This window comes from Salmo salar, unplaced genomic scaffold, assembly GCF_905237065.1.
Source record: "Salmo salar unplaced genomic scaffold, Ssal_v3.1, whole genome shotgun sequence".
Taxonomy (NCBI): Eukaryota; Metazoa; Chordata; class Actinopteri; order Salmoniformes; family Salmonidae; genus Salmo; species Salmo salar.
Genome location: NW_025548801.1, coordinates 229,159 through 247,461, shown reverse-complemented (window position 1 = coordinate 247,461; position 18,303 = coordinate 229,159). Strand labels below are relative to the sequence as shown.

At 42.5% G+C, this 18,303-nt stretch overlaps 1 pseudogene; it reads left to right on the top strand.

The window, feature by feature from the left end:
• The first annotated feature begins 1,418 nt into the window (after nucleotides 1-1,418).
• Nucleotides 1,419-16,765, top strand: LOC106591440 (sodium-dependent neutral amino acid transporter B(0)AT1-like; annotated as a pseudogene).
• Nucleotides 16,766-18,303: the final 1,538 nt, after the last annotated feature.

The window sequence follows — 18,303 nt, the reverse complement described above, 5'->3', positions numbered from 1 at the left end:
AGGACGGTACTGCTAGACTTGTGGCGTCTGACGGTAACGTTAGTGGGATAGGGACTCCCTCCTCTAGCGCAAACTCGGCCAGTAGCAGCAGACAGCGCTGTCAGGGCGATGCAGGACGGGACCTTCACATTATATGCGTGTTGGTGACCTCCTGTGGCCGTGTGAAGAGAGGCTTGAAATACAATGCATTGTTGCCTGTAGCCTGTGGGGACAGTACGGTAGCTTACTGACAGATACTGAAACTTTGGAAGATTGTTGTTGTATGAATTGATTGGATAAAGGAAAATGATATGTTACCTATAGCTATAATTATATTAATAACGATGATGATTTGTTCTGGTTTTGTGTTGCCATGTTCAAATCAAAATCAAATCAAATTGTATTTGTCACATGCCCGAATACAACAGTTTGTATTCTGTTGTATTCTGTTTACAACAGTTTGTTGTATTAATTACAAATAATTCCACTCAGTGGTGATAACTTTGGTAAGTATTCAGGTGAGTGAACAGTAGGAGCATTGGGCCAGTAACTGAAAGATCGCTGGATCGAATCCCCGAGCTGACAAGGTAAAAAAAATATGTTGATCTGCCCCTGAGCAAGTCGGTTAACCCACTGTTCCCTGGGCATTGATGACGTGGATGTCAAGTCAGTTAACCCACTGTTCCCTGGGCATCAGTGACGCCTTGGATGTCAAGTCAGTTAACCCACTGTTCCCTGGGCATCGATGACGTGGATGTCAAGTCAGTTAACCCACTGTTCCCTGGGCATCGATGACGCGGATGTCGGTCAGTTAACCCACTGTTCCCTGGGCATCGATGACGTGGATGTCGATTAAGGCAGCCACCCACACCTCTCTGATTCAGAGGGGTTGGGTTAAATGTGGAAGACACATTTCAGTTGAATGCATTCAGTTCTACAACTGACTAGGTCTCCCCCTTTCCCATTCTGCTGAGCAATCAAAACACTGATTTTCTGTAGATGAGAGATGCAAGGAACATGATTAAGGCCAGGGTTTTTACCTGACCATCAGACATGATCAAAGAAACACTCTGGGCCTAAACATGATTACTGATCTATAATCATAAACCATCTACCTGGCCATACATTTTGCTGAGCTTATTTTTTACACCTGAAGTTGATCACCTCTGACATTGAATGTTGAACCCTATAGCCTAGAGGTTAAACATCAGTATCTGAACCTCGGATGTTATAAACATCATTATCAGAAAGAGTGCACAGTAGGATATGCAAAGAGATACAGGATGGCTCTGTGCATCCCTGACACCTCCCTCTCAGATAATATATCAATTATTGTTGAACGTGTTGTTTTGGTTGAGTCACACTTGACAAGATAACTTCACGTGTCACTCTTCAGCTTGGTAAAGCAATCATCTACTAAAACAAGTTCAGTTGAAAGGCTGTTTTGCAAAGTTGGCAACCAGTTTTTCCACACCTCAGCTAGTGTACCAGCTACCAGTAACCTATAAATCAGCTCTCCCCTGTCACACTGCTGAACCTGGCCATCTACACTGGAGGAACCATGAGACTACAGCTGCCCAACCCAGGCCTGGAAGACAGGATCCTGTCCCATGAGGAGCTGGACAAGCTGGAGACGGAAGAGGCTGGGAGTGGAGACAGGCCCAAATGGGACAACAAGACCCAATACATGCTCACCTGCGTGGGGTTCTGTGTGGGGCTGGGGAACGTATGGAGATTCCCTTACCTTTGCCAGAGTCATGGGGGAGGTAGGTGTTGTAGTGCTGTGGTGGGGTTGGATGGGGTGTGGTTGAATGGGGTTGGCTGTGGTGTGGTGTGGTTGGATGGGGTATGGTGTGGTTGGATGGGCTGTGGTGTGGTTGGATGGAATTGGATGGGGTTGGATGGTTTGTGGTGTGGTTGGATGGGGTTAGATGGGCTATGGTGTGGTGTGGTTGGATGGGATTGGATGGGGTTGGAAGGGTTGGATGGGTTGTGCTGTGGTGTGGTGTGTGGTTGGATGGGGTTGGATGGGCAGTGGTATGGTTGGATGGGTTGAATGGGATGTGCTGTGGTGTGGTGTGGTGTGGTTGAATGGGCTGTGGTGTGGTTGGATGGATTGAATGGGTTGTGCTGTGGTGTGGTGTGGTTGGATGGGTTGAATGGGATGTGCTGTGGTGTGGTGTGGTTGGATGGGCTGTGGTGTGGTTGGATGGGTTGAATGGGTTGTGCTGTGGTGTGGTGTGGTTGGATGGGTTGAATGGGATGTGCTGTGGTGTGGTGTGGTTGGATGGGCTGTGGTGTGGTTGGATGGGTTGAATGGGTTGTGCTGTGGTGTGGTGTGGTTGGATGGGTTGAATGGGATGTGCTGTGGTGTGGTGTGGTTGGATGGGCTGTGGTGTGGTTGGATGGGTTGAATGGGTTGTGCTGTGGTGTGGTGTGGTTGGATGGGCTGTGGTGTGGTTGGATGGGTTGAATGGGCTGTGCTGTGGTGTGGTGTGGTTGGATGGGCTGTGGTGTGGTTGGATGGGTTGAATGGGTTGTGCTGTGGTGTGGTGTGGTTGGATGGGCTGTGGTGTGGTTGGATGGGTTGAATGGGATGTGCTGTGGTGTGGTGTGGTTGGATGGGCTGTGGTGTGGTTGGATGGGTTGAATGGGTTGTGCTGTAGTGTGATGTGGTTGGATGGGGTTGGATGGGCTGTGGTGTGGTTGGATGGGTTGAATGGGTTGTGCTGTGGTGTGGTGTGGTTGGATGGGGTTGGATGGGCTGTGGTGTGGTTGGATGGGTTGAATGGGTTGTGTTGTGGTGTGGTTGGATGGGGTTGGATGGGATCACTTGTACAGGGAAAGCTCATGTACTTATCTGATTTGCGTGATGAACAATCTGTATTTGGTGACCGTGGGAAAATACTGATTTTGCTTTACTTTACAGTGTTCTTATTATTGTAGGTGCAGTTTAACCCATATTCTAATTACACATTGCACACATTGTTCCACTGTTCTCAGGTACATTAAGTGTACTTACAATACAATAAAAACACAGAACTAATGAGAACAGTGAAAAACATGTCTGCTGTTTATGTCACTAGTTTATGTGTACCGTAATCTCCGGACTATTAAGCGCACCTGAATATAAGCCGCACCCACTGAATTAAAAAAAAAATATTATTTTGAACATAAATAAGCCGCACATGTCTATAAGTCGCAGGTGCCTACCGGTACATTGAAACAAATGAACTTTACACAGGCTTTAACGAAACACGGCTTGTAACAAAAATAAATAGGCTTTAACGAAACACGGCTTGTAACAAAAATAAATAGGCTTTAACGAAACATGGCTTGTAACAAAAATACAAAATTAGCAGTAAGCTTTAGTTGTCTTTTTGCACTGAGTCAATTCCTCACGCTGCTGTTTCCAACGTCTTATCATCGACTCATTAAGACCAAGCTCCCGTGCAGCAGCTCTATTTCCTTTTCCAACAGCCAGATAAATCGCCTTCAACTTGAAAGCTGCATCATATGCATTTCTCCGTGTCTTTGCCATGATGAGGGTGACAAAATGACTACCGTAATCAGAACGATGGGAAGTTCGAGAGTGCTCGATTTAATCTAAACAGTAAACAAAAAAGTTGTTTGACCTTAACCCGTTCGGCTATTTCATTGGTCTAATGAAAGCTTCATGCCGCCAAAAAACTGAGCACGTCACAAAATGTGTTTTAAAAAAAAAAAAATTGAAAGCGAGAAAAATCCATATATTAGCCGCGTCATTGTTTAAGCCGCGATGTTCAAAGCTGGGAAAAAAGTTGCGGCTTATTGTCCGGAATTTACGGTAGTCTAACCATGGTGATCTGTCTCTATGGAGGCTCCATGGTGATCTGTCTCTGTGGAGGCTCCATGGTGATCTGTCTCTGTGGAGGCTCCATGGTGATCTGTCTCTGTGGAGGCTCCGTGGTGATCTGTCTCTATGGAGGCTCCATGGTGATCTGTCTCTATGGAGGCTCCATGGTGATCTGTCTCTATGGAGGCTCCATGGTGATCTGTCTCTATGGAGGCTCCATGGTGATCTGTCTCTGTGGAGGCTCTGTGGTGATCTGTCTCTATGGCGGCTCCGTGGTGATCTGTCTCTATGGAGGCTCCATGGTGATCTGTCTCTATGGAGGCTCCATGGTGATCTGTCTCTATGTAGGCTCCATGGTGATCTGTCTCTATGTAGGCTCCATGGTGATCTGTCTCTATGGAGGCTCCATGGTGATCTGTCTCTATGGAGGCTCCATGGTGATCTGTCTCTATGGAGGCTCCATGGTGATCTGTCTCTATGGAGGCTCCGTGGTGATCTGTCTCTTCTCCGTGGTTAGGCTCCATGGTGATCTGTCTCTACGGAGGCTCCATGGTGATCTGTCTCTACGGAGGCTCCATGGTGATCTGTCTCTGTGGAGGCTCCATGGTGATCTGTCTCTGTGGAGGCTCCATGGTGATCTGTCTCTGTGGAGGCTCCGTGGTGATCTGTCTCTACGGAGGCTCCATGGTGATCTGTCTCTATGGAGGCTCCATGGTGATCTGTGTCTATGTAGGCTCCATGGTGAGCTGTCTCTATGGAGGCTCCATGGTGATCTGTCTCTATGGAGGCTCCATGGTGATCTGTCTCTATGGAGGCTCCATGGTGAGCTGTGTCTATGTAGGCTCCAGCACCACAAACACTGCATTTCATTAGCTAATGTAGTAACTTATTACTACTACTTATGCTGACAGGCCTTGTATAGGTGTTAAAGCTTGATTTACATCACACCTCCAGTCATATTGACTTGTCAATGACTGATGGAGAGGACATGCCTGGAGTCTATAGATAGATCCCAGGAAAAATACCTAACTGATTGTCAGTTAGTATTAATTTAGTTATTAATTTGCACTTTGCCCATGTCGCCAAACACATGATGCTACAGTGCCTTCAGAAAGTATTCATACCCCTTGATTTATTCCACATTTTGTTGTGTTACAGCCTGAATTCAATTATATTTATTTGAATTCACTATTCACAATCTACACACAATACCCCATAATGACAAAGTGAAAACATGTTTTTAGAAATGTTTGCAAATGTGTTGAAATATACATTTTAGAAAAGTATTCACACCCCTGAGTCAATACATGTTAGAATCACCTTTGGCAGCAATTACAGCTGTGAGTCTTTCTGGGTAAGTCTTTTAAAGCTTTGCACACCTGGATTGTACAATATTTGCACATTATTATTTTTAACATTCTTCTAACTCAAGTTGGTTGTTGATCATTGCTAGACAGCCATTTTCAAGTCTTGCCATAGATCTTCAAGCTGATTTAAGTAAAATCTGTAACTAGCCCACTCAGGAACATTGAACGTCGTCTTGGTAAACAACTCCAGTGTATATTTGGCCTTGTGTTTAAGGTTATTGGCCTGCTGAAAGGTGAACGTCTCCCAGTGTCTGTTGGAAAGCAAACTGAACCAGGTTTTCCTCTAGGATTTGGCCTGTGCTTAGTTCTATTAGGTTTCGTTTTATCCTATAAATCTCCCCAGTCGATGACAAGCATACCCATACCATGATGCAGCCACCACCATGCTTGAAAATATGAAGAGTGGTATTCAGGGATGTGTTGTGTTGGATTTGTCCCAAACATAACACTATGTATTCAGGACATAAAGTTCATTCAAATTTTTTGCATTATTACTTTAGTGCTTTATTTCATAAAGGATGCATGTTTCGGAATATTTTTGTTCTATACAGGCTTCCTTTTAACTCTGTAAATTAGTTTAGTATTGTGGAATGACTACAATGTTGTTGATCCATCCTCAATTTTCTTATATCACAGCCATTAAACTCTGTAACTGTTTTAATAACCCTCCTGTTGAGTTCGTTTCATGTTAATTCATTCTGTGTTCCCGGTCCAAAATGACCGCCCCATTATAGCTGATTATAAATCCATAATAATACATACATTATCACCTAATGTTGTGTTAGATCTTTTTATCAACTTAAGTTCTTGTGAACATTACAAGTTTTGAACTTCTATTTGCTATTTATGGCCTGTTGGCCTCATTGACCTGAGCTCATACAACTAGTTTTTGAGTAGAAAAAGCATAATGTATGGATTATTTTGACTATAACAAATACTCAGATGAAACATATTGTGCTATTTATCACAGACTACTTTGTGTCAAAGTTTAACAAGGACTCTCTCCTCCTCACCAGTGTCATGATCAAAGATATGATCAAGAGCCTCACATACAGTATATTGTTTGGTCATTGTGCTGCCACAGAATGAATTGTGAGCAAGGCCTCAAAAAAAGCTTTATATACCAGAGCTGCGAGAAAAGTTATAAATATTATTGAAACAATGTTGAGATTGTTTGTGAGAATACCAACAGGTGTGGTTCCCGTGGGGAAAGATTCTATTGGGGAAAGGTTCCTGTGGGGGTTGCCATGGAAGCCAAGAAGGGGAGTGAGGTGTGTGTGTGTGTGTGTGTGTGTGTGTGTGTGTGTGTGTGTGTGTGTGTGTGTGTGTGTGTGTGTGTGTGTGTGTGTGTGTGTGTGTGTGTGTGTTCAAACACACGTGCATGTGGGGGTCTGGGAGAGGAAGTGTGTCCATCTGATGAATGGGCATGTGCTTGAACTCAATTTTATACACTAATTGTAGTCTCACCCATTCATTTCTAATGACCGGTCATTTTTGACCGGGAACACCACAGGTGTACAAAAGTTAAATAAAACACCCAAAATGTATTTTGTGTGTTCAGATGCCCTGTGTGGACAAAGTCATGGAACCTTATGACAATCAGATTAAATGAACTACATTTTCAGAGAGAAACCTTGTAAATCTGTCAAATTCGACCGGAACCCAGCAGGAGGGTTAAAGTCCATTGGCCTCATGGTAAAATCCCTGAGCGGTTTCCTTCCTCTCCGGCAACTGATTTAGGAAGGACACCTACATATTTGTAGTGACTGGGTGTACTGATACACCATCCAAAGTGTAATTAATAACTTCACCATGCTCAAAGGAATATTCAATGTCTGCTTTTTTGTATCCTTCTACCAATAGTTGCCCTTCTTTGCAAGATATTGGAAAAAGTCGCTGGTCTATGTAGTTGGATCTGTTTTTGAAATTCACTGCTTGACTGAGGAACCTTATAGATAAAGGTATGTGTGGGGTACAGAGATGAGGTAGTCATTAAAAAATAATGTAAAACACTTTACTGTAGAGTCCATGCAACTTATTGTGACTTGTTAAGCACATTTTACTCCTGAACTTATTTAGGCTTGCCATAACAAAGGGGTTGAATACTTACATTTTCAGCTTTTCATTTTTATTCATTTGTAAGAATTTCACAAAACATAATTCCACTTTGACATGATGAGGTATTGTGTGTAGGCCACGGACACAACGTCTCAATTGAATCCATTTTAAATTCAGACTGTAACACAACGAAATGTGGAAAAAGTCAAGGGGTGTGAATACTTTCTGAAGACACTGTATAGCCATCTACTGTATTGTTGGCAAACATTGAGAAGACTATTTCTAATGGTTATACACTGGGATAATGAGGGCTGTAACTACAGCATGTGTTCTCTTGTGCCGACCCAGGGTAGATAGGGTGCTGTAGCCCAGTAAAATCCACCCAGTGTGATAAATAGAATGAAACACTTCTGCTCTTATCTTATCTAAATACAGAGAGAGTGCCTAAATGGACTTACGGTTACATCCCATCACGTTCTATGGAAACCGTTTGACTACAAGTGCCAGAATGACACATAAGGACTGTTAAGGCAGATAAAGACTGTTATCTACTGAAGATTGATAATGGACAGGAAAGCCTTGAGAAGTGTTTGTTGTGAACTGAGGGAGAATCACTTGCACATTGAACCACCAACACCATCACTATCCCGTGCCACAGTAAATCCTTTACTTCAGCCATTCCTGCCTGCAACAGGTGTATTGACTTGTCTCCTTAAAAGGACATCAGTGTTATGTGATTCTCAAGTGGTTTTATTGTTTCTCTCCATCTGTTTCTATCCTTTTTTTGGCAGTATGTTTACATAGACAGGTATGTGTATCTATGAGCCCTGTGTTTTTATCCATACCCCAGTACAGGTGTTTCATATTTAAATTTGAACCTTTATTTAACTAAGCAAGTCAGTTAAGAACAAATTATTATTTAGAATGACAGCCTATCGGGGAACAGTGGGTTAACTGCCTTGTTCAGGGGCAGAACGACGATTCTTACCTTATCAGCTCGGGGATTCGATCCAGCAACCTTTCGGTTAATGGCCCAACGCTCGAACCACTTGGCTACCTGCCACCCCATATATGATACAGAAGACTTGTAATATACACTCCATTACATCTGCAGGTGTCTGTATGTCATGAGATGTCACTAAGAGTCATGGATATGTACCAATGATTTAAGAGCTTTGATTGTGGCCCCTTTGTTCTCAGGTGCATTCATGCATTCCTTTCCTGATCCTACTGGTTCTAGAAGGTGTTCCCCCTGCTCCATCTGGAGTTTGCTATTGGTCAACGTCTAAGGAAAGGCAGTTTAGGCGTGTGGTCAACAATTCATCCTTACTTAGCTGGAGTTGGTAAGCAACACTTTCCCTATCTCTGGTCCAGGGCAAATACATAACGTGCAGTTTGCTGCATGTAAGCAGCAGAAAACGCCCGGGACCAGAGCTACCGTCGATGCTTCAATAAACCTTAAGTCATCATGGACTCACTGCTCTGTGTTCTTGCCAGGCATAGCGTCCATGTTTGTTTCTTTGATGATCAGCCTGTACTACAACACCATCATGGCCTGGGTGATGTGGTACTTGTTTAACTCCTTCCAAGAGACGCTGCCTTGGAGCCAGTGTCCCCTCAATTACAATCTAACAGGTAAGAGTTCAGTACAGACACAGTCTCCATGCAAGACTGGTAAAAATGAGAAATCAAATCAAATCAAATTGTATTAGACACATGTGCCGAATACAACCGGTGTAGACCTTACAGTGAAATGCTTACTTACAAGCCCCTAACCAACAATGCAGTTAAAAAAAATACGTATAAGAATAAGAGATAAAAGTGACAAGTAATTAAAGAGCAGCAGTAAAATAACAATAGCAAGACTATATACAGGGGGTGCCACTCCAGACTCAATGTGTGGGGGCACCGGTTAGTTGAGGTAGTATGTACATGTAGGTAGACTTATTAAAGTGACTATGCATAGATGACAACCGAGAGTAGCAGATGTACTGTATAGTATTTGAGACATTATGGGGGTCAGGGGTCAATTCCATTTAAAATTCAGCAAATTCAGAAAGCCAACAGATATTTCATAGAGGAGAACTGAGAAAAATGTTAGTTTACTTTCTGATTTAATTAATTGAATTGAAAGTGGAATTGACCTCAACCCTGATAAACATGCTTCACACTCAGGATGACAGCTGCATTACAAGGAAGAAGTACATTTATTATGGAATCTGAAGATACTCTACATGTACTATGGCTGAACATTGTCTGCATCCTAAATGCCACCCTATTCCCTATAGTGTAATACTTTTGACCAGAGCTCTATTGGCCCGGGTCGAAAGTATTGCACTAGGGAATAGTGTGCTGTTTGGGATGCAACCTATGTATGAATCATCCAGTCGTGTATGTCTAATTATAATAATGTATTATTTGTAAATTCTTTACCTAAATGTCCCAGGCCTGGTGTCAGAGTGTGAGCAGAGCTCCCCGGTGGATTACTTCTGGTACAGAGAGACCCTGAACACCACCCCAGACATCGGTGAGAACGGGGGTCTACAGTGGTGGATGGTGCTGTGTCTGGTCAGTGCCTGGGCCGTGCTCTATATCTGCATCATCCGAGGCATCGAGACCACTGGGAAGGTAGAGCAGCTCAATCTATCTGAGACCAGGACTACATGTTAACGTTCACATCTATATCCAATTATGACCAATAACAATGGATGAAAATGGACAAATGGACAAATAAAATAGTATAAAGGAAGTTTTATGTATCATGTCTCAGTGATTGCGAATACAAATAAAGATATAGTGAAATCACTGTCTACCCTCTCATCATAGGCTGTGTATATCACCTCAACGCTACCCTACGTCGTGTTGAGCATTTTCCTGATCAGAGGTCTGACTTTGAAAGGCTCTTTGAGTGGAGTCGTGTTTCTCTTCACCCCAGACGTAAGTCAAGTGTTGTGGTCCAAATGGCAACCTATTCCCTATATAGTGTACTACTTTTGACTACAGCCATATGGGCCCTGGTTAAAAGTAGTGCACTATACAGGGAATAGGATGCCATTTGGGACACCGTTACACTTCACAAAAAAACTCACACTAAAAGAAATACAAACCCATCCCTGAAATGATATCAGATAAATAGGTCATATATAAATCAGGTAAATGTGATTCATGTAACAAAACGTTGTGTTGTCCCAGTTGACAGAGCTGACCAACCCAACTACCTGGCTGGATGCAGGTGCCCAGGTGTTCTATTCCTTCTCCATAGCATTTGGCGGACTCATCTCTTTTTCCAGCTACAACTCTGTGGAGTAAGTCACAATCATCCATCTAAACTACTATTGTTTAATCAATGTGTTATATATTTTAGAAAAAGTGGTTTACTATGTTGTATTGGGACACTTTTGAATTGCGTTATAAAGCACGACAACTGTGCTAAAATAGAGCGTTATGGTGTCCATATTAGGACAGGCTCAGTCTCAGCACCTGGGTCTCGATCCCGCCCTGTGCAACTGGGTCCTGGACTTTCTGATGGGACGCCCCCAGGTGGTGAGGGTAGGAAACAACATCTCCATCCCGCTGATCTTCAACACTAAGGCCCCACAAGGGTGCGTTCTCAGCCCTCTCCTGTACTCCCTGTTCACCCATGACTGCGTGGGCATGCACGCCTCCAACTCAATCATCAAGTTTGCAGATGACACTACAGTGGTAGGCTTGATTACCAACAACGACAAGACGGCCTACAGGGAGGAGGTGAGGGCCCTAGGAGTGTGGTGTCAGGAAAATAACCTCACACTCAAAGTCAACAAAACAAAGGAGATGATCGTCGACTTCAGGAAACAGCAGAGGGAGCACCCCCCTATCCACATCGATGGGACAGTAATGGAGAAGGTGGAAAGTTTTAAGTTCCTCGGCGTACACATCACAAACAAACTGAAATGGTCCACCCACACAGACAGCATTTCTTCAGGAGGCTGAAGAAATTTGGCTTGTCACCGAAAACACTCACAAACTTTTAGAGATGCACAATCAAGAGCATCGGGTCAGACTGTATCACCGCCTGGTATGGCAACTGCTCCGCCCACAACCGTAAGGCTCTCCAGAGGGTAGTGAAGTCTGCACAACACATCATCGGGGGCAAACTACCTGCCCTCCAGGACACCTACACCACCCGATGTCACAGGAAGGACAAAAATATCATCAAGGACAACAACCACACGAGCCACTGCCTGTTCACCCCACTATCATCCAGAAGGCGAGGTCAGTACAGGTGCATCAAAGCTGGGACCGAGAGACTGAAAAACAGCTTCTTTCTCAAGGCCATCAGACTGTTAAACAGCCATCACTAACATTGAGTGGTTGTGCCAACATACTGACTCAAATCTCTAGCCACTTTAATAATAAAATATTATATGTAATAAATGTATCACTAGTCACTTTAAACAATGTCACTTTATATAATGTTTACATACCATACATTACTCATCTCATATGTATATACTGTACTCTATAGCATCTACTGCATCTTGCCTATGCCGCACAGCCATCGCTCATCCATATATTTATATGTACTGTTGTGTCTTTGCTATGCCAGATTAAGTGATATGACATGCTATTTTATAAAATAATATCTCTGTAATTAATATTACCTGATTAAACTAATCATGTAAATGTAATTATCTAGAAAGAATGTTAATAGACCTGTTATCTTCTGAATAAACTCTTAAAGACCTGGTAATCTTTTACCCCAAAAGTAGTCAATCATTAATTGTCACCGTATTCAGTCTCATCTGAACGTCGTAAATTCTTGGTTATCTTCACAAACCCTGGCTAACAAGTTGAATCAGCAATACAACATTTGGTTTAATTATTTATTTTCTAAATAATCACACAGAATTACATATACACAGGATGGATCATACATTGATTACTAATTATGTCATACAAGAAAACGTCCCTAGTGGACGGAACCGATATGACGGCCGGTTACACAAAGAAAGGGGGTTGGGTTTGAATGAAAGCGCGCGGGAAGACTGAGGAACAAAAGGTTTGGGTCGCTATCAGACCTCGTGAAGCTATGCTATTGTAATCTTATGCATTCTAAATAACCGCCCACTTGGAAAAGGAAAATGCAAGAAATATTTACTCTGAGCTGCGCTTCGATAGATTGGTCGTAGATGGAAGGCTGGGTTGCCCAGCAGGGATCTCTTGTCCTCTGAAGAATGTCTGGTGGTAAAGTGGATACGTTGTAGTACCGTTGTCGTGTGGTAGATCAAATACTTTGTCCGTCCTTTCCTAGCCCACGTTTACAGCTGCAGCTGCTAACTCAACGGCTAGGAGGTATCTCTTCTTTAGGGAATAAGAGTTCAAAGTTCATACCAGGTTGCCATACTATACACTTATGCTATATTCTGGCTGGTATAATCGAAATTCATCCTTCCGGCGTGTCGATCGTCACCTCCACGTTGAAATTCACCCTTTTTAAGGTATGGACAGCAGTCCTCACGTCACCGGGAACACGATGCTAATTTCGTTAGTTTATTGTCGTTCAAACATTCTCAACCAGAGCTCACGCTGAGGTTGGCTTAGTTCTGTAGTTGATATTAGCCCTTTTAACGTATGGACAGCAGTCCTCATGTCCTCGGGAACAACAAAGTTACATTTTCGTAAAGGGGCTTATGTAGTGGTGGGAGAGAAGGGCGTGTTTCATAGTTTACAACCAATGTCTGTTCACTTGGGCACTGAGTGAGCAGAGTTTTTACTTTATGAAAACCATTCTCTCATTTACAAGCTAAAATTACATTTCATCTTTTCACAAATAGTTTCATATTTAAACATTTAAATTGCACAACAATTCCATGTGAATCTGACTAGACTTTCCAAGATACATTTTATGTCATCCTATCATCAGTAACAATGTCTCAGACGACAAGTGATCTGACATCATATTCTTTAAGTACCAACGCATATTTTCAGCTGGTTGGATTACCGAAATAGGGTTCTGTTCCCCACCCTTTTGACGTTACCAGACTCTCTCTATGTTAACAAAGGGCTTTCCAACAGTCACATCTGTAGAGTAGAGAGAGGAAAGGGGGAAGATATTTATGGGGGTCATAAACCTCACCAACACGGCAACGTCATGACAGTACACATTCTTATTCATTCCTTTACACTTGTGTACAGTATATAAGGTAGTTGTTGTGAAATTGTTAGATTACTTGTTAGATATTACTGCATGGTCAGAACTAGAAGCACAAGCATTTTGCTACATTCGCATTAACATCTGCTAACCATGTGTATGTGACCAATAACATTTGATTTGATTTGATTTGAGCAGGACGTTGTTGTTTTTGATCCCCAGTAACAACTGTGAACAGGATGCAGTGATCATCTCTGCCGTCAATGGCTTCACCTCCGTCTACGCTGCAACAGTCATCTACACCATCATTGGTTTCAGAGCCACAGAGAGATTTGACAACTGTCTTGGCGGGTAGGAATCTACCCGTCTCTGTAGATGACATGTTCCTACTACAGTACTCACTGCATCCGATATGATATGAGTACAGTTGCCAAAATTCGTCACCTTTCCCAAAATTCCCAGGTTTTTCAGAAATCCCAGTTGGAAGAGTCATGGAATCAGGATGGGATAAGCAGGACATCTGGGAATCCTCCAACCACGATTTCTGTAAAATCGGGAAATTTTGCAACCCTAAATGTACCTAACAGTGCCCCCTACATCCGATATGACAGTATAATAGCCGATGTGACATAGTTAGATGTAATGTTACCACGAAAGTTACCATGACGTCAACTAATTTTCCACAATGATTCTGTAGAAATATCCTGGCACTGGTGAATACATTTGATCTCCCCGAGGGAAACGTCACTGAAAGCAACTATGATCAGGTTCTCCAGAGTCTCAATGGAACACATCCAGAAGTCATTCAGGGACTCAACTTGAAGACCTGTGACTTGAACACTTTCCTCAGCGAGGTATGATTTTTAGGGCTGGTTTCCCAGACACAGATTAACCGTAGTCCCGGACTAAAAAGCATGCTCAATGAGATTCTCCATTGAAAGTGCTTTTTAGTCCAGCAGTAGGCCTAATCTGTAAATGGGAAACCAGAGTTTTAAAACTAGCTAAGGTCTCTTACGTACATGCTCCACATGCTTTTAATTTCATCGTATAAATACTGACAATATAAGAATATTATTTTAGCTTGACTATATGGCAATGGCAATCCCAAAGGGAACTATACACTGAATATTCTAGTCCTATACAGTGTAGTAACACAATGTTATTTAAAACAGGCTCTAATTCCTCTCCTTCTCTATGTGTCTTGCTACAGGGGGTTGAAGGAACTGGTCTGGCCTTTATCGTGTTCACAGAGGCCATCACTAAGATGCCTGTATCTCCTGTTTGGTCAGTCTTGTTCTTCATCATGCTCTTCTGTCTCGGCCTGTCCTCCATGTTTGGCAACATCGAAGGAGTTCTTGTACCACTTCAGGACCTGGGGGTTTTCCCCAAAAGTTGGCCGAAAGAGGCCACCACAGGTGAGACAAGAGTTGGGACAGACTGGGACTGGACATCAGCTCAGGCAACACACCATTAATTTACTTCGGACCAAAACCCCCGCTGGTCTAAAGATGGACCAGCCTATCTGTCATTGCCCGAACTGCCCTATGGCCAGTCTGTTTCTGGACAAGAGAAATCCAGACCTATTTTTTCCAATGTTGAGAGATTGAAGCCTCTTTGTTAAATATCTTTAACTCATGTTCTTTATTCTGTTACAGGGATAACATGTGTCCTCTGCTGCATTGTTGGACTGATATTTGTCCAAGGCTCAGGGAACTACTGGCTGTCCCTCTTTGACAGCTTTGCTGGGTCCATTCCTCTGCTGATCATTGCATTCTGTGAGATGGTCGGGGTTGTGTACCTCTATGGTATTGATAGGTGAGTAATACATTCATTCTGTGAGATGGGGGGGTTGAGTTCGAAACATTACATCAAATCAAATCAAAGTTTATTTGTCACGTGCGTTGAATACAACAGGTGTAGACCTTACAGTGAAATGCTTACTTACAGGCTCTAACCAACAGTGCAAGAAAGGTATTAGGTGAACAATAGGTAAGTAAGTAAAGAAATAAATAAAAACTATAGTAAAAGACAGTGAAAAATAACAGCAGTGAGGCTATATACAGTAGTGAGGCTATAACAGTAGCGAGGCTATATACAGGCACCGGTTAGTCGGGCTGATTGAGGTATTATGTACATGTAGATATGGTTAATGTGACTATGCATATATGATAAACAGAGAGTAGCAGTAGCGTAAAAGAGGGTTTGGCAGATGGTGGGTGGCGGAACACAATGCAGATAGCCCGGTTAGCCAATGTGCGGGGCACTGCTTGGTTGGGCCAATTGAGGTAGTATGCATCAGATGACCTGGCCTCCACAATCACCCGACCTCAACCCAATTGAGATGGTTTGGGATGAGTTGGACCGCAGAGTGAAGGAAAAGCAGCCAACAAGTGCTCAGCATATGTGGGAACTCCTTCAAGACTGTTGGAAAAACATTCCTCATGAAGCTGGTTGAGAGAATGCCAAGAGTGTGCAAAGCTGTCATCAAGGCAAAGGGTGGCTACTTTGAAGAATGTAAAATATAAAATATATTTTTAACACGTTTTTGGTTACTACATGATTCCATATGTGTTATTTTATGGCTTTTACGTCTTCACTATTATTCTACATTGTAGAAAGTAGTAAAAATAAAGAAAAACCCTTGAATGAGTAGGTGTGTCCAGACTTTTGACTGGTACTGTATAATGACAATTGTTTTGTGTGTCTCTCTCTGTGCCAGGTTCAACGATGATATAAAGTTCATGATCGGCCACAAGCCCAACTTCTTCTGGCAGATCACATGGAGATTTGTCAGCCCCGCCATCATGTTTGTCATCTTTGTGTTCTACTTTATCACTAAAGTCACCGAAACGCTCCTATATAAAACCTGGAATCCTGAATCGGTACGGTTTTTGCTCTGTCAAGTCTATAAATCTGTTGAAATCAAAACATTCAAATTGCAACACATAAATGTTGCTGTCATTTGTTTTCAGGCCTCTTAACATACTACTCACAAACAAAGATTTTCCATATGCCTATATTTACATGTATAGCTCCACTAGTCACATAATCTCCATATGGTACAGTACTGTACATTACAGTGACAACACGGACATACTAAAAGCCTTATACCATTCATCTTCCGTTACAGGAAAACTTCCCTACATTGGAGGAGAAGCCCTATCCAGCCTGGATCTATGTGATAATCTTTATCCTGGCAGGGATACCCAGTCTAGCTGTGCCTGGCACTGCTCTCTTCAAATGTTTACGGAGGAAGAGAGATAGAAGTCTGAACAGCAAGAGCTCAAAACAGTCTCTAACCAAATTGACATGAACGACAAGGCTCAGGATGGTACATCCCGTACCTGATTACCCGTAATAACTCCCCACCAATAAAAACTTCATAAATACAAAGCCTTTAACGTTTATTCATTTTCATAAACGTATGTACTGTTTTTATTTATTCATGATTATTTATTTCATTTCTTTCATTCTGTAAAGTGTGTTGTGACTTTAAATTGTGATTTGACTTGAATCTTACTGAGATATTTTTAGCATAGTATTGCTGTATATCTTGTAAACTGAAATGTCTATGAATGAAAACTGTATTATCTGAGGATGCTTCTTAGATCGAGGACTCCGGACATGTAAGTACATTTTAGTATTTCATTGTAACTTAGAATAACATTAGAGGAATGTAGCTGGCATTAGCTACCTGAGGTCTCTTGAGGTTATAGCAGACATTAAAGGGCTACGGAAAGTGGGAAGCAAACTACATATTGAGTCAATACTGCCATCTATTGGTAAACATAATACTTAACATACACTGAGTGTACAAAACATTAAGAACACCTGCTCTTTCCATGACGTAGACTGACCAGGTGAAAGACATGATCCTTTTTTCATGTCACTTGTTAAATCCACTCCAACTCAGTGTAGATGAAGGCGAGGCGACAGGTTAAAGAAGGATTTTTATGCCTTGAGACATGGATTGAGTACGTGTGCCATTCAGAGGGTCAATGGGCAAGACAAAATATTTAAGTGCCTTTGAACGGGGTATGGTAGTATGTGTCAGGCGCACCGGTTTGTGTCAAGAACTCCAACGCTGCTGGGTTTTTCACACTCAACAGTTTCCCCTGTGTATCAAGAATAGTCCACCACCCAAAGAACTTCCAGCCAACTTGACACAACTGTGGGAAGCATTTAAGTTAACATGGGCCAGCATCCCTGTGGAACGCTTTCGACACCTTGTAGGATTCCATGCCCCAGGGAATTGAGGCTGTTCTGAGGGCATACTTTCATTCTGCAGCACTAGAGGGCAGAGTTAGCTATTCAACGGAAGTCATAAATTACTCCTCTTCAAATGTAGTTCTCATTATTTCTTGCTGTAGTTTTTTATGAATCTCCACTGCTTTTGCTACTCTGTATTAGCTTGCTCTAACGAGGGTTTAGGTTCAGGTTGTTGTTTCTAAAAGGGTAGCATGGCCATCCTCCAACTAAATATTTCCTAATACATTTCAACTTATTTGACGGAGTTGATTGCACGATTGATTCTAATATGATGCCATTTCAATATGAATGGATACTGCTGTCAGGCCTGAGAGCCAATAGATGGTAGTGACTGGTCTGACCATGGATGTGCTGTACAGAGTCCACATGGGTGAGTTGGGAGGCTGCCCTCTTGAGATAAGTGTGCAGATGGTATATTTAAGCAATAAGGCCCGAGGGGTGTGGTATTTGGCCAATATTCCACGGCTAAGGGTTGTTCTTAGGCACCATACAATGCCTAATCAGCATTCAGGGCTCAAACCACCCAGTTTATAATAATTCTTATGCCATGATCAAATCAAAACTTTGTGGATACAGAGAATCCCCATGAATAACACAGATAAAACAGCTAAAGTACTCTGTACAGTAACCAACAATAACATAATGATCCTCACCATCACAAC